Source organism: Heterodontus francisci, chromosome 9 (genome assembly GCF_036365525.1).
Source record: "Heterodontus francisci isolate sHetFra1 chromosome 9, sHetFra1.hap1, whole genome shotgun sequence".
Lineage (NCBI taxonomy): Eukaryota > Metazoa > Chordata > Chondrichthyes > Heterodontiformes > Heterodontidae > Heterodontus > Heterodontus francisci.
Genome location: NC_090379.1, coordinates 21729129 through 21744487, shown reverse-complemented (window position 1 = coordinate 21744487; position 15359 = coordinate 21729129). Strand labels below are relative to the sequence as shown.

Here is a 15359-nt window from a genome sequence, read left to right as displayed (position 1 = left end):
CCAAGCGGCAATGTCAGTGAAGACTACAGCTCTCCAGGGAGGCCGTCACTGACTTACGTGCCATGCTGCAGGATGAGTTTCGACTATGGGATTCGGTGGTCACTCTATGTCAGTGTCCCTGAAGATCAAAGTGGAGCACACCCTTTACACATCTAGATCTTTCCAGAGATCCACCGGGGGCATGTGTGGGGTCTTCCAGGCAGCAGCCCACTGCTCCATTAAGGAGGGGTCCAATGCCCTATTCAAGGGGGCCGGCAACTATGTGCACTACTGGACTCACCATGACAGTCAGGCAGAGAGCTTCAGGGCCATCACTTGCACCAGGTGCAAGGCATGATCGACCGCACACATGTGGCCATCAAGGCTCCAACAGACCAGCCGGCCATCTTCATCAACAGGAAGGGTTTCCATTTCATCAACATTCAACTGGTCTGCGACCACCGAAAGCGTTTCCTGCAGGTTTGTGCCCGCTTCCTGGGAAGCAACCACAACACCTACATACAGTCTCAGGTGCCACAGCCTTTCAGGCCCCCATTCACCTTCAGGGATGGATTCTCCAGGATAAGGGCTAACCGTTGATGACATGGCTACTGACACCTATGAGGAACCCTTACACTGTAGCAGAGGAGAGATGCAACACTTGCCACAGCTCCACCTGAGCGACCATTGAGCAGGTTATTGGGCTATTGAAGATGAGATTCTGGTGCCTGGATCAATCCAGTGGCTCCCTGGAGTGCACCTCAGCGAGAGTCTTGTTGTCGTGTTCTGCTGTGCCCTGCACAATCTAGCACTGCAGATGGGGGAGGCCTTGCAAGAAGAGGACATGATTAATCATCAGTCCTCAACCGATGATGAGGACATGGAGGAAGCTAATGAGCAGGCAGCACTGGATCTTGATCCCCTTCCACTGGAGGTCAGACACATTGAGCGACGGGCAGGGAGGCAAGAAGCAATCTCATACTTACCTGTTTCCAGCCACCGTGATGGCCTCTCAAAGTGAACTCAATAATGACTCACGTCAATGGATTCAGTCTGTTGCCTCCTTTCTATCTGGATACAGTGCATAGCATCCAGCTTAACCACTCGCTCTGGCACATCTGAGAGGCTTACCAAAGGCGCCTGTTCCTACACCGGCAGTCAAATGAGGGAGCAAGGGTGAAGGCAGCATCTTACAATTAAGGCATTGTTACGACCAGGTGAGAAAGGTGTCTAGGGGTCTCTCTCAGCCTTCACCTGGTCTTACCGTAACAGGGTTTAATTTTTAACACATTGTGTTTTCAGCTCCACCTTGGTGAATCCTTGTTCACCGCTTTCCAATTATAAGGCAAATAAATGAGCACAAACAGGCTTTCTTAGGTTTAAAGAAGAAAAGTGAAATTTATTCAACTTAAACTCTAATTTGGTTAATGCCTATGATACACAATGCGCCCACGCTAGCATGCATTCGCGATACACACATGCAGATAGAGACAGAACAGAGTGGAAGAAATAAAGTGGAAAAGTTTGAGACAATCTCTGAAGAGGGTTTTTTGTTATGGATCTTTGAGCTCACAGTAGAGTCCTTTATTGTGGCTAGATCTTGCTTTTCATTGGGGCCCATTATTCTTCTTAAGCCTTGTTCGCTGTAGGAGACTTTTCTTTCTTGGGGGATCATGTGTCTTCAGTGGATTTGGAGTTCCGTGAGAAAGAGATGCGAGCAGACAGGAGAGGCTGTGGCGAACCAGCTAGGAGAAGTATTTTCAGTCCAGGAGCAACAGACACTCTGAATTCAAACTATCTGTGGCGAGTTCAAAAGACCCTGGAGCAGCCAGTTAGTCATGTGACTAGCTGGTCTAACCAGTCCTAGATTGTATCACCTTAGTAGTCTCTGGAATGCTCCCTTTACATACCTGGTTCTCAAGGTCCATTGTGAGTTGAATGTGTCAGGGAATGGTCCTTTGTCCTTCCAAGCACTGTCCGTTAATATGCAAATGTCTTTTCCGGCCCGGCTGATCGGCTTAACAAGTCATTTTCTCGCTCCAGCAACAGTTTAAAATCAATGTTCATGACAAAATTAATGTGCCTCATTCTTGGCAGGTGGGAGCCTAGCATGAAAGGCATGAAAAAATAAGCATTTTTCAACAATGAATGCGAACTGTAATAACGATAGAAGTTTATAACACAATACAAATCAAGATCACATGCGCCGAGCAGCTGACAGAGGTTGTAATAGCTAAGATTGTGAAAACATATGTGAAACTTAGTGTGTATAGGTACTTTTCCTAATACACCTATGAGTGCTTCTTTGAGGTGTGACCCCTGTGATAGCAGCTGGGCTGGAGGCAGGCTTCTGATCAGCAGATGAATTTGGCAACCGTCCTCTGACTGTCTGAGGCCTGGAGGGCCCTGGCTGCCTGAGGGCTTCCTGCACTGGCGTTGCGGCTACTGGAGCTGAGGTCACTGGCGAAAATGGCTGAGGAGCCGCTGTCCACGCTCAGAGTGCCCTGAAAGGAGCCCCCAGCTATGGAGGTCAGCCTCTCCGCCTCCCTTTCAAGGCTCATTTGAACCTCCTTGCTGACAAGACCTGAAGAGACTCCAGACGCCTTGTCCTTCTCTCACCTTGCCACTGCTGCGTTGAGCTCAAGGCCGAGGCGACGGTATTCCAGGGATGAGGAACTTCAGTTATGAAGATAGATTGGAGAAGCTAGGACTGTTTTCCTTGGAGAAAAGGCGGCTCAGAGGAGATTTGATGGAGTTATTCAAATTCTTGAGGAATCTGGACTGAGTGGATAGGGAGAAACTGTTCCCACTTGTGAAAGGATCGAGAACAAGATTTAAAGTAATTGGTAAAAGAAGCAAAAGTGACATGAGGAAAAACTTACGCACAGCAAGTGGTTAAGGTCTGGAATGCACTGCCTGAGAGTTTGGTGGCAATTGAAGCATTCAAAAGGGAATTAGACTGTTATATGAAAATGAAGAATGTGTAGTGTTATGGGGAGATGGCGGGGGAATGGCACGAAGTGAATTTCTCATTCGGAGAGCCAGTGCAGACACGATGGGCTGTAACAATTCTGTGATTCTGTGCAGGTTTGTGTGGATCTGGCTCTCCAAGAGGGTTACCAACCTCTCAATGGAGGAAGCCACATTCTCACATGCTTGAGACATGGCAACACTCATAGCATGGATGGACTCCTCCATTGTCCACTCATGGCTGCACATTTCCTCTGGCAGCTCTGCCAGATGTTGCCTTACCTCTCTCTGCAACTCCAGCATGCCTTGTGCTGTTGACACCAGAGGCTCAGCATCAGCCTGGGGCTCAGCATAGGCCTGGCCGCGTACAATCTTCTGACTGTCAGTGGCGTCAGCTATCTCAGCCTCTGTCAGCTGCTCGGGTGCATGTGCAGTGCTCTTACCAGCTTGTGACACTGATACTAAGGCCAAGTGCAAACCCATGGAGGTGAAAGTATCTGCATTGGTGGAAGGTGCAGGAGAGTCATGTGATGGTGCATCTGCTGACTGCTGCTCCTCCTCAGATGTTGGCGGCTGCCCCCCTTCAGCTGAAACCTCCCGTTGACAACGGCCTGCATGAGAGAACGCAAACATGTGCGGTTTAGGCATTATAGATCTTGTAATGCCAACCATGTGTGATGCGATTCTCTGGAAGTGTGGTGGATGTCGAATGAAGATAATCCTCACTCTCTTGTGCAGGGAATCCAGTCTCACCATCTGCTATTGAGCGGCAGTCCTGGGCCCCCACTAGCTCCAGTGCCTCATCCTCAGCCGTGGAAAGAGGCCGGATATCAGCTATTCCTCTGCTAATCCTCGAAGTCTCCCTGGAATTATGGGCCCATTTGTCCTGTAAATTGTTAGGCACAAGAGACAGATGATAGGGATGGCTCTCCCTTTTCACCATTCGACTGACCGAAGATAGCGTGTTTAAAAAAAAAAACGTTTTAGTTCCTGAGTGCTTTAATTGACAGGAACAGAAAATTACAGGTTTCCTCATAAGTTTTAAGTTCAACACCTGAATATATATGCAACTACACCCACTTTCACACTCATACAGATAAACACAGACTCAAGAAAAAATTGCAATTATAAAAGTAGCATGCGTTTAGGTGTTATGATTTCAAGAGTTCTCTGTTACACTTGCTTTTCCCTGGGGTGAATATTTGAAATGATGCAGGTCTGTAATCCTTTTTTGTTCACTGAAGAAAAGCTCTAGAAGTTTGGGAGAACGGATGTGCTGTTGTTTTATGTTCGGAGGAGCAGATTTCTCTTGTTATACTCCAGTCAAGATTCAATGGCAAAGCCTTGTTATGGTTCCTTGGATGGAGCATTCAGGGTGAACTTGAGTCTCTGCCTATATGTGGCTTAAAGTTGGTGATTTTAGATAGGGTCTTCATTGGCATAGATCTTTTCTGCCTCTGTCTGCTCAGAATGTGCCTTATTAAAACCCCTTATCAGAAACCTGGTTCCTGTCTTGTGGCCAGAGGATCTCTTTCCATTGTCCTCATAAATAGTTTCTGACGGTTTGGCCATCGTCAGACAATGAAGTCCGGGTATCACTCATCCACATACCATCTTGACAAAATAGAACTTTTCACACTCATTTTCTGGATTTCATGTTTGGAGTCGAAGAGCCTGCAAGAGTATTGTGAACCCTGTTGTTTTTTAATTAGCTGGAGGAATGAAACCATGACCACAGGAAAGGTCATTTGATTTTATTGACTTCTCAAAGATATGTCCAGAAAGGTCATTTGCATTTTAATGACTTTGCCAAGACTTGTCCATACATGAAAATTAACTTGGCATTCTTGCCGTTCAATGTGTAATGACAGGAAAGAAAAGGCCACCTGACCTTTGAACTCCATTTTGTTTTACAGGATTTCCTTCACTGTTTACTGTTTCGGGTTTACTTCATAAGTTCATATTTATAGTTCATAAGTTCGAATTGCGTGAGTGTGACAAAGTGGAAAGAGAGACGTGGTAAGACTCCGCAGGCAGAGCATGAGAACGGGTCTGCCATTGGCAGCCTCTCGTCCCCTGAAGGAATTTTCGACATGGCTCATCCCCATGTTGGCTCTGAGGGGATGTCATTGGGCTGAGCTGTGAAAGAAGGTGGCCTATCGACAAGATGCATCCATGCAACTGCCAGGATGTGTTGATGCCTAACCCCTTTGCCATCGCCTTTGTGGTGACTCCCTCCCCAAGTCATACTGACTCCCGTGTAACCACATGCAAGCCCCACAGAGGAGAGAGATATGGAGCATTCACTTTGGCAGAACAAAGTAGGTCATTGACTCCCTTCCTGCACTGGACCTAGTTGTGTTGGGTAACCTCACAGGTGCTGACCTCCTCTGCGATCTCTGTCCAGCCTCGCTTGGTCAGTTGCGAGGGCCTTTTCTTTCCATCTCATGGAAAGAGGACCTCCCACCTTTCCCTTGCAGCCTGGAGAAGAATTTCCAGGGAGGCATCGCTGAACTGTGGAGCCACCTGGTGTCCTCTGCCTTGGCTTCAGGAGAGCTCCTGGCCTTGGTCAGCAGCAGCACAGGGACTCCAGGCAGGAGGGGTCAGCAGCACAGGGACTGCAGACAGTGGGGTCAGCAGTACAACAGTACAGCAGGACAGGGGCTCCAGGCAAAGGGTTCAGCAGCACATCAGCACAGGGATTTCAGGCAGGGTTCATCAGCACAGTAGCACAGGGACTCCAGGTAGCGGGGGGTCAGCAGCACAGCAGCAGAAGGACTCCAGGCAGGGGAATCAACAGCACAGCAGCGCAGGGACTCCAGGGCAGGGGGGTGGCAGCAGCACAGCAGCATAGGGACTCCAGGCAGGGGGGTCAGCAGCACAGGGACATCAGGCAGGGGGGATCAGCAGCACATCAGCACAGGGACTCCAGGCAGGGCTGGCATTGCATAAATATGGTGCCAGCACCTGTGGTTGTCTCCACTGACAATGCCATTGACATCTCATTGCCCACCCCAATCCTCCAACGGCAAAGGCCCTGTGCCTCCAGCATTCAACTGGGCTGGCTGCCACATGATCGCAGTTGGCCGGTCGCACACGTGACAAGTGGAAACAGCACCCATTTCCAGGTCTGCCGCGGGACCCGTGACAGGCTCACTAAATTCAGCTCTTAGGGTGTGCAGTTGACTAAGTGAAATAATTTAATAGATTCACTAATTATTTGATTATCCACTTGAGCAATTAAGACAATACACAAAGCGGAAAGTGAATATACCTTAAAAAAATAATAAATGAAGCAAGCTTGCTCTAAAGTTCCTGTTTGCTGATGTTAGTGAAAAACGATGCAAAAATTGGTGGAATGTTGGTGGAAAATGCAGGTTCGCTAAAAAGATATGGGGATGTAAAGAAGACCCCAAAGATAAAGATAGAAATGGATGTTAAATGCAATGAAGCAATTTTTCATTGTCACCACAGTAATGTAGTGGTTAAAAAAGTTAGAACTCTGAAAGTTAAAAGTGATGATGAAATAGAAGATTAAAGGAATATAGTAGAATGATTTATGATCGACAATAACTATCCACGAGGAAGGAAAATACTGATTGCTCTACAATTATTATATTAACTATGTTTCAGAAGATTACTCAAATCAGAATGGAGGAGGTACTTAATTCTAAAAGGAAATAGTTCAGGGCCAACATCTTTCCATAAAGGTGAAGGGGAGGACCAACAAGTCCAGGGAACCCTGGATGTCAAGGGATATAGAGGATTGGATAAGGAAAAAAATCAGGCTTATGGCAGATTCAAAGTGCTGAAAACAGCGGAGGCCCTAGAGGAGTATAGAAAGTGTAGGGGGCGGGGTACTTAAAAAAGTAATTAGGACAGCGAAGAGGGGACATGAAAAAACACTGGAGGGCAAGATAAAGGAAAATCCCAAGGCATTTTCTAAGTATATTAAGGGCAAGAGGATAACCAGGGAAAGAGTAGGGCCCATTAGGGACCAAAGTGGCAATCTGTGTGTGGAGCCGGAGGACATAGGTGAGGTTTTAAATGATTACTTTTCATCTGTGTTCACTATGAGAAGGACGATGTAGGTGCAGAGATCAGGGAGGGAGATTGTGATATACTTGAACAAATTAGCATTGAAAGGGAGGAATTATTAGCTGTTTTAGCGGGCTTAAAAGTGGATAAATCCCCAGGCTCAGATGAGATGTATCCCAGGCTGTTATGTGAGGCAAGGGAGGAGATAGCAGGGGCTCTGACACAAATTTACAAATCCTCTCTGGCCACAGGAGAGGTACCAGAGGACTGCAGGACAGCGAATGTGGTAGGTACCATTATCCAAGAAGGGTAGCAGGGATAAACCAGGTAGTTACAGGCCGGTGAGTCCAACATCAATGGTAGGGAAACTATTGGAAAAAATTCTGAGGGACTCTCCACTTGGAGAGGCAGGGATTAATCAGGGATAGTCAGCATGGCTTTGTCAGGGGGAGGTCGTGCCTAACAAACTTGATTGAATTTTTCGAGGAGGTGACTAGATGTGTAGATAAGGGTAGATGTCGTCTACATGGACTTCAGTAAGGCTTTTGATAAGGCCCCACATGGGAGATTGGCCAAGAAGGTAAGAGCCGATGGGATACAGGGCAATTTGGCAAATTGGATGCAAAATTGGCTTAGTGGCAGGAGGCAGAGGGTAATGGTCAAGGGTTGTTTTTGCGAGTGGAAGCCTGTGATCAGTGGTGTACTGCAGGGATCGGTGCTGGGATCCTTGCTGTTTTAGACGTGAATATAGGAGGTATGATCAGTAAGTTCGCAGATGACATGAAAATTGGTGGTGTTGTAAATAGTGAGGAGGAAAGCCTTAGATTACAGGACAATATAGATGGGCTGGTAAGATAGGCAGAGCAGTGGCAAATGGCATTTAATCTTGAGAAGTGTGAGGTGCTGCATCTTGGGAGGACTATCAAGGCAAGGGAATATACAACAGATGGTAGGACCCTAGGAGGTACAGAGGGTCAGAGGCACCTTGGTGTACTTGTCCATAGATCACTGAAGGCAGCAGCACAGGTAGATAAGGTGGTTAGGAAGGCATATGGATACTTGCCTTTATTAGCCAAGGCATAGAATATAAGAACAGGGAGGTTATGATGGAGCTGTATAAAATGCTAGTTAGGCCACAGCTGGAGTACTGTGTACAGTTCTGGGAACCACACTATAGGAAGGATGTGATTGCACTGGAGAGGGTGCAGAGGAGATTCACCAGGATATTGCCCTGGGTTGGAGCATGTCTGCTATGAAAAGAGACTGGAATGGCTTGGGTTGTTTTCCTTAGAGCAGAGAAGACTGAGGGGGGACCTGATTGAGGTATACAAAATTATGAGAGGCATTGATAGGATAGATGGGAAGAAACTTTTTCCCTTAGTGGATGGGTCAATAACCAGGGGGCATAGATTTAAGGTAAGGGGCAGGAGGTTAAGAGGGGATTTGAGGAAAACATTTTTCACCCAGAGAGTTTTTGGAATCTGGAACACACTGCCTGATGGGTGGTAGAGGCAGGAACCTCACAACATTTAAGAAGTATTTAGATGAGCACTTGAAATGCCATAGCATACAAGGCTACAGGCCAAGTGCTGGAAAATGGGATAAGAATAGATAGGTGCTTGATGGCCGGCACAGACACGACGGGCCGAAGGGCCTGTTTCTGTGCTGTATAACTCTATATTCCTTGGGCCAGATGTTATACATATTGGAATGGTTCTGCAGGACTGAAAATGAGTAAATGTAGTATGCATTTTTTTAAATGGGGAAAAATCTGAACCACACAATTGCCTTGAGATTCTTCTTTCTTCTTTGCCCTCCTTGTCTCGAGAGACAATGGGTAAGCACCTGGAGGTGGTCAGTGGTTTATGAAGCAGCACCTGGAGTGGCTATAAAGGCCAATTCTCAAGTGACAGGCTCTTCCACGGGTGCTGCAAATAAAATTGGTTGTCGCGGCTGTTAAACAATTGACTCTCCACTTGCGCTTCTGTCTTTTTTCCTGCCAACTGCTAAGTCTCTTCGCCTCGCCACACTTTAGCCCCGCCTTTATGGCTGCCCGCCAGCTCTGGCGACCACTGGCAACTGACTCCCACGACTTGTGATCAATGTCACCGGACTTCATGTCGCGTTTGCAGAAGTCTTTAAAGTGGAGACATGGATGGCTGGTAGGTCTGATACCAGTGACGAGTTCGCTGTACAATGTGGCCTTGGGGATGTTGCCATCTTCCATGTGGCTCACATGGCCAAGCCATCTCAAGTGCCGCTGGCTCAGTAGGGTGTATATGCTGGAGATGTTGGCAGCCTCGAGGACTTCTGTATTGGAGATACGGTCCTGCCACCTGATGCCAAGGATTCTCCGGAGGCAGCGAAGATGGAATGAATTGAGACGTCGCTCTTGACTGACATACGTTGCCCAGGCCTCGCTGCCATAGAGCAAGGTACTGAGGACACAGGCTTGATACACTCGGACTTTTGTGTTCCGTGTCAGTGCGCCATTTTCCCACACTCTCTTGGCCAGTCTGGACATAGCAGTGGAAGCCTTTCCCATGCGCTTGTTGATTTCTGCATCGAGAGACAGGTTACTGGTGATAGTTGAGCCGAGGTAGGTGAACTCTTGAACCACTTCCAGAGCGTGGTCGCCGATATTGATGTTTGGAGCATTTCTGACGTCCTGTCCCATGATGTTCGTTTTCTTGAGGCTGATGGTTAGGCCAAATTCGTTGCAGGCACCCACAATCCTGTCGATGAGTCTCTGCAGACACTCTTCAGTGTGAGATGTTAATGCAGCATCATCAGCAAAGAGGAGTTCCCTGATGAGGACTTTCCGTACTTTGGTCCTCGCTCTTAGACGGGCAAGGTTGAACAACCTGCCACCTGATCTTGTGTGGAGGAAAATTCCTTCTTCTGAAGGTTTGAACGCATGTGAGAGCAGCAGGGAGAAGAAGATCCCAAACAGTGTAGGTGCGAGAACACAGCCCTGTTTCACGCCACTCTGGATCGGAAAGGGGTCTGATGAGGCGCCGTTATGCTGAATTGTGCCTTTCATATTGTCATGGAATGAGGTGATGATACTTAATAGCTTTGGTGGACATCCGATCTTTTCTAGTAGTCTGAAGAGACCACGTCTGCTGACGAGGTCAAAGGCTTTGGTGAGATCAATGAAAGCAACGTAGAGGGGCATCTGTTGTTCACGGCATTTCTCCTGTGGCTGGCGAAGGGAGAACAGCATGTCAATGGTGGATCTCTCTGCTCGAAAGCCACACTGTGCCTCAGGGTAGACACGCTCAGCCAGCTTCTGGACCCTGTTTAAAGCGACTCGAGCGAAGACTTTCCCCACTATGCTGAGCAGGGAGATTCCACGGTAGTTGTTGCAGTCACCGCGGTCAGCCTTGTTCTTATAGAGGGTGATGATATTAGCATCGCACATGTCCTGTGGCACTGCTCCCTCGTCCCAGCACAGGCAAAGCAGTTCTTGGAGTGCTGAGAGTATAGCAGGCTTGGCACTCTTGATTATTTCAGGGGTAATGCCGTCCTTCCCAGGGGCTTTTCCGCTGGCTAGAGAATCGATGGCATCACTGAGTTCCGATTTTGTTGACTGTACATCCAGCTCGTCCATGACTGGCAGAGACTGGGTTGCATTGAGGGCGGTCTCGGTGACAACATTTTCTCTGGAGTACAGTTCTACGTTGTGCTCCACCCAGTGGTCCATTTGCTTGCGTTGGTCAGTGATTGTGTCCCCTGATTTAGATTTGAGGGGGGCGATCTTCTTGATGGTTGGCCCAAAAGCTCTCTTAATGCCATCATACATTCATATAAAATAATTTAAGTCATTCTATGGCATAGATTGAAATAATAACTTCGAGCAGCTGCTGAATTAGATGGAGTAAGTCCTACTTGAAATATTTAATTACTTTCTTTGAGGATGTCACACATAACGTAAATAATGGACTTCCCTACAATAAATGCAGCAAATTTCTTTTCCTTTGCTCTCAGGGAATGTGAATTTCCCAGCACAATGGCCAGGGAAAAGAGGCAGAGACTAGACAAATTGGGTCAGCATCCATAATGTGTTTCCTTGAGGGTATGGAGTTGGACTTGCACTTACTGGCAGCCAAGGGCAATCATGACCTGCTGCTTCACTTCTCTTTATGTCAGCCAATTATTCCAATGAGACTCTGCAGTTGTAAAATTTTTCAGAACTAGAAAGGTTGTTCAGCAACAATTGTGACTTAGTGCACTGTTATAAATTCATTGCACCTAAATAAACAAGGCTTAACATTTTCATTGTTTTTTACACCAAGAATACTGCATAAAAAGTTGACGTTTGTGTCCGCTCACGGATACTGTGTTGACTGCAAAGATTGCAACAGTGCACAGTGTGGAGGAGCAGGGTATCACTGACAGCAACTTCTGGATTCTGCATGTACTGTCACTTATGCGGATGCCTGAAGATCCTGCCAGTTTTACACAGTAATGATGGCAAGTGCTGACAACTGCAAATTCTAGGTCCTTCTGGCAAACAGAGCATTGCCTATCAGGCAAGAAATTGTAACATGGATACATCACGATATATATAATGGATAGAATTAATAGATGCTAATTTAGAAAGTAACCTGACATTAACTGTAGATTTTTCACTTTTAATGTTGACACAATGTAGAAAATCAATTAAAAACAAATAAATTGTTGGTTTAGATAACTAGAATAGTGGATCACAAGTCTACAGAGATTCTGCTGAGGATTTTTAATTCACAGGTCAAATCACATTTGAGAATATTAGTTAAATTCTGGTTGTAGTATTCAAAAAATCCATTGGAGAGGGTGCAAGGAAGAATAACAATGATTCAAAATGTACAGAGGATGGGCTACGAGGAAGTGTAATAAATGGAATAATTTACCAGTTTAGGTAGTAGAGTCAAAGACAATAAATATATTCAAAATACAGTTGCCCACTGAGATAGATGAGTTGGAGATCCAGAATGCATGAGTTTTGATAGGCAAAACAATCTTTCATGATGTTTAACTTTTTCCTTATATTGTTAATTGGGCACATTATTGTTAGATGAAGGAACTTTGGGATATTTATAATCACTTAGTTGGTTGTTTGGCTGATTGAGAAGGATGATTATTGTAGATAGATCATTATTGGTTATTTTTCATTTCCTTTAGCAAAGCTACATCCTACAGAACTGCACAGTGCAAAAACATGCATTCTTGAAATGCTAAGTTTTCCTCACAAAAAGTAGCATCTTGCCTACTTTTTGTAAAACCAAGACACAGAAGTTTCCCTCCTACAAAACGCCAATGGGAAACCCTATAATAAAAACAAGAAATCCTATAATAAAAACAAGAAACAATAAAATAACAAGATTTCCAGCATCCGCAGTATTTTGCTTTTATAATGGGAAATCCTAACTTTGTATCTCTTGATATAATGAGTCTGGAAAGGAAATGATTGAGTCATAAGTTTGGCAGCATTTCGACTGAGCTGCTCACACTCCAGTTCCACCATCTAATACTATATGATTCTATATGAACTCGAGCGACAAAACTGCATGCAGCAAGCTATTCCTTCTTCACCATGTGGTTCCTGCTGACGTTATTGGTAACTATTGCATTACTGATAAATGAAGCTTTGGACAAATGCATCGATGCACATTGAGTGGAATGAATTGCCAGTAAGTGTTAAGGTGCAGAAGAGGGCTGCATTGATTGGCTGAGCCGGGGCGCGAGCTTCCCGGGCTCCCGGCTCGCACGTGGCTGCAGAGCCGCCTCGTGCGGAGCAGTTAGGCGCCATTTTAAATCCCACTTCAAACGGAGAGCAAACGACAGATGGTGCTGAGGTAAAGCAGACGCTCAAATCTGGTACCACGCCTAATCTTACTCGGGGAAATAGTGGAGCGGCGTGAATAAAAAAAAAATGCGAGATCTTTTAGGAAACCCAATGTCACCTGGATGGAATAGCATGTTTGCATCAATTTGTGAAAGTCCTTTATGAATATGTTGTTCATGGAAGTCATGATCCATGTTTAAATTAATCATTTAATGATGCATACAGCAAGCTGTGTTTTCTAAAAAAAAACCACAAGCTGAGCCATCATGGACCTTGAATGTCCAGTCTATCTGAGCTGCCTTGCAACCATCATAAATTTCAGTTCGTCCAAAAGTCAACTTGCTGATATCCTCTCACACATTCCATTAGCTTTGCCCTCACTGACCCATCCCGTCCAGAGCTGAGCTTCCAACTCCAAATCCTTTCCATTACATTGTTTACTTCTGCCTCTGAAAGTCACTACACCTTTGACACCTGTAACTTGACTATTATAATGCTCTCCTGGCTAGCCTCTCATCATCTACCCTATATAAATGCCAACTTGTAAAATTCTGCTGCCCATATCCTATCCTGCTCTCCCATCGTTCATTGCTAACCTACAGTTGGTCTACCAATGCATTAAAATTCTTATCCAAATCTTTAAATCCTTTAATTGCCTCACTTTTCCCTATTTTTGTAACCTATCTCCTCATTAATTCTCACCGAAAGTGTCTCCACCTTCCTATCTTTAAAACTCGCCTTATGTCTTACTCTTTGATTCAAGTCACCCTGTCTAATCCTTCCTTCTTTGACAAGTACCATTTCCCTCATGCCTCTGTAAAGCACTTTTGAGTATTTTCTATGTTAATGCCACTATATAAATGGATGTTGTTATCTGTTTGCAGTTGTAAACAAAATTTTATAATTACAATATGTTGAATATCACCAGCCATTTTACGATTGGTCACTAACAAAGGGAATTTTTAAAAGTTGTCTTTTGATTATGTGCTAGTTACAGAACATCATTATAACAACACCTTGCCACTGAGTGTAGATGCTTATTCATATCCATGATTTGTCACATGGGCCATTCTCTACATCTACTGTTCACAGAGTAGAGGAAAGGTTCTTCCCATTGGGAAAGAGGCTAAATTCATGGGCAAATCTCACTGTACCAGTGCCACACTACAATTCAGTAACATAGATCAATGTTTGAGAGAAGACTAGTTGTCCTCATAAACTTGGAAATTTTATGTGGCATGAAAGAAGAGAAACAAAAAGAAATTTTGCTCATTCCACTTTGAGATTGTCAGGTCTTCCAACCTCCTTGTCTCTAAATGAGTTGAAGGTCTTACTTATGAGTATAAGACATCAAAAAGAGGTCAATGAGCCATATTCATGGTATTTGCGCTCCCATAAGGTGTTTCCCATCAGTACCCTTTTTTACCCTGATATGTCAGTCTTTGGCAATCACTAGTCATATCCAGATGCATAATTCATTTTGAAGTCAAGCCCATTACTTACCCCTTTTACTGAGAAAAAAAGTAGCTAAAAGTATATAAACAAATGACCTTACTACTGCACTTCCCCCACAGTTTGTATGAGAATTAGAAAGTATGCATTATGGGAAAAATTAATAGTGTGTTTCCATACAAAAACAAACAGTTTGGGCATTTATTGAATAATAATGTTAAATACGTGGCATGCTGGGATGAGTGGGGTCATTGAATACAGAAGTATTAATGGCATTTTCACTTTTAAGCTTGATTAAGATCATATTCCTGAGGAGATAATTCTGAAACAAAATAGAAGGAGCTTCAAAGGTTTAAAAGATGGTACCAATGTAGGTTGAAGGCTGAATGAGATCCAGAGGGAAACACCACAGTGTTTGATGATGGGGCCTAATGGGAAAGATACCTGGGAAGATAAAAGACTGAGATTAAAGAAAAAAATTGCTGAGAAAAGGCTGTAAAATCTAAAGAAAAGATAACTAAAGTATTTATACCTTTTCTATTTTCTAATATTCCTCTTTCCCTTTTTTTTCATTGGCCTCGCAGTGCTGGTTTCTCTCATTCGCTCTCAATTCTTTCTCATAGCATGTGAAAGCACTGTAAATCTTACTGTTCAACGATGTGTTTTAATTCCCCCATCTAATTGTTTCTCTTTTTTTGTATCCTTTTTGTAGCACATAGGATTTTGTGGTCAGAAGTTTGAACAGCACACCTGTGCCTAGGCTTGTCACTGCTGCTTTGTAGCTGGACAAAAGCAGTGTGTGGACAGGGAAATTATGTTTTAGTTTGGCAAGTGAAGAAATACACTTTTCATGGATTAAAGATTAAAGTTTAACAAAAAAAAGCTGGAATAAGAAACCTATTGTCAAAAGCTTGTAAACAAGTACTGAAATTCTCATCTGCTCTCAATTTCTATAAATTAAGGTGTGGATAACTAACATATTTTCTGCATTTCTGGATCTGTCATGGCTGAATTTGAATTTTTACTGATACTCCCAGCCTTGGATCAATCCTAAGAAAGCTTACTTGGAAAACTGTGGCTGAATTCAGAC

The 15359-nt window shown here is 44.7% G+C and overlaps 1 protein-coding gene across 4 annotated transcripts in view; it reads left to right on the top strand.

Moving 5' to 3' along the window:
* Window positions 1-15359, top strand: part of LOC137373618 (latent-transforming growth factor beta-binding protein 2-like) — a 773188-nt gene that overhangs the window by 25899 nt on the left and 731930 nt on the right. The gene's annotated exons all lie outside the window — the stretch shown is intronic.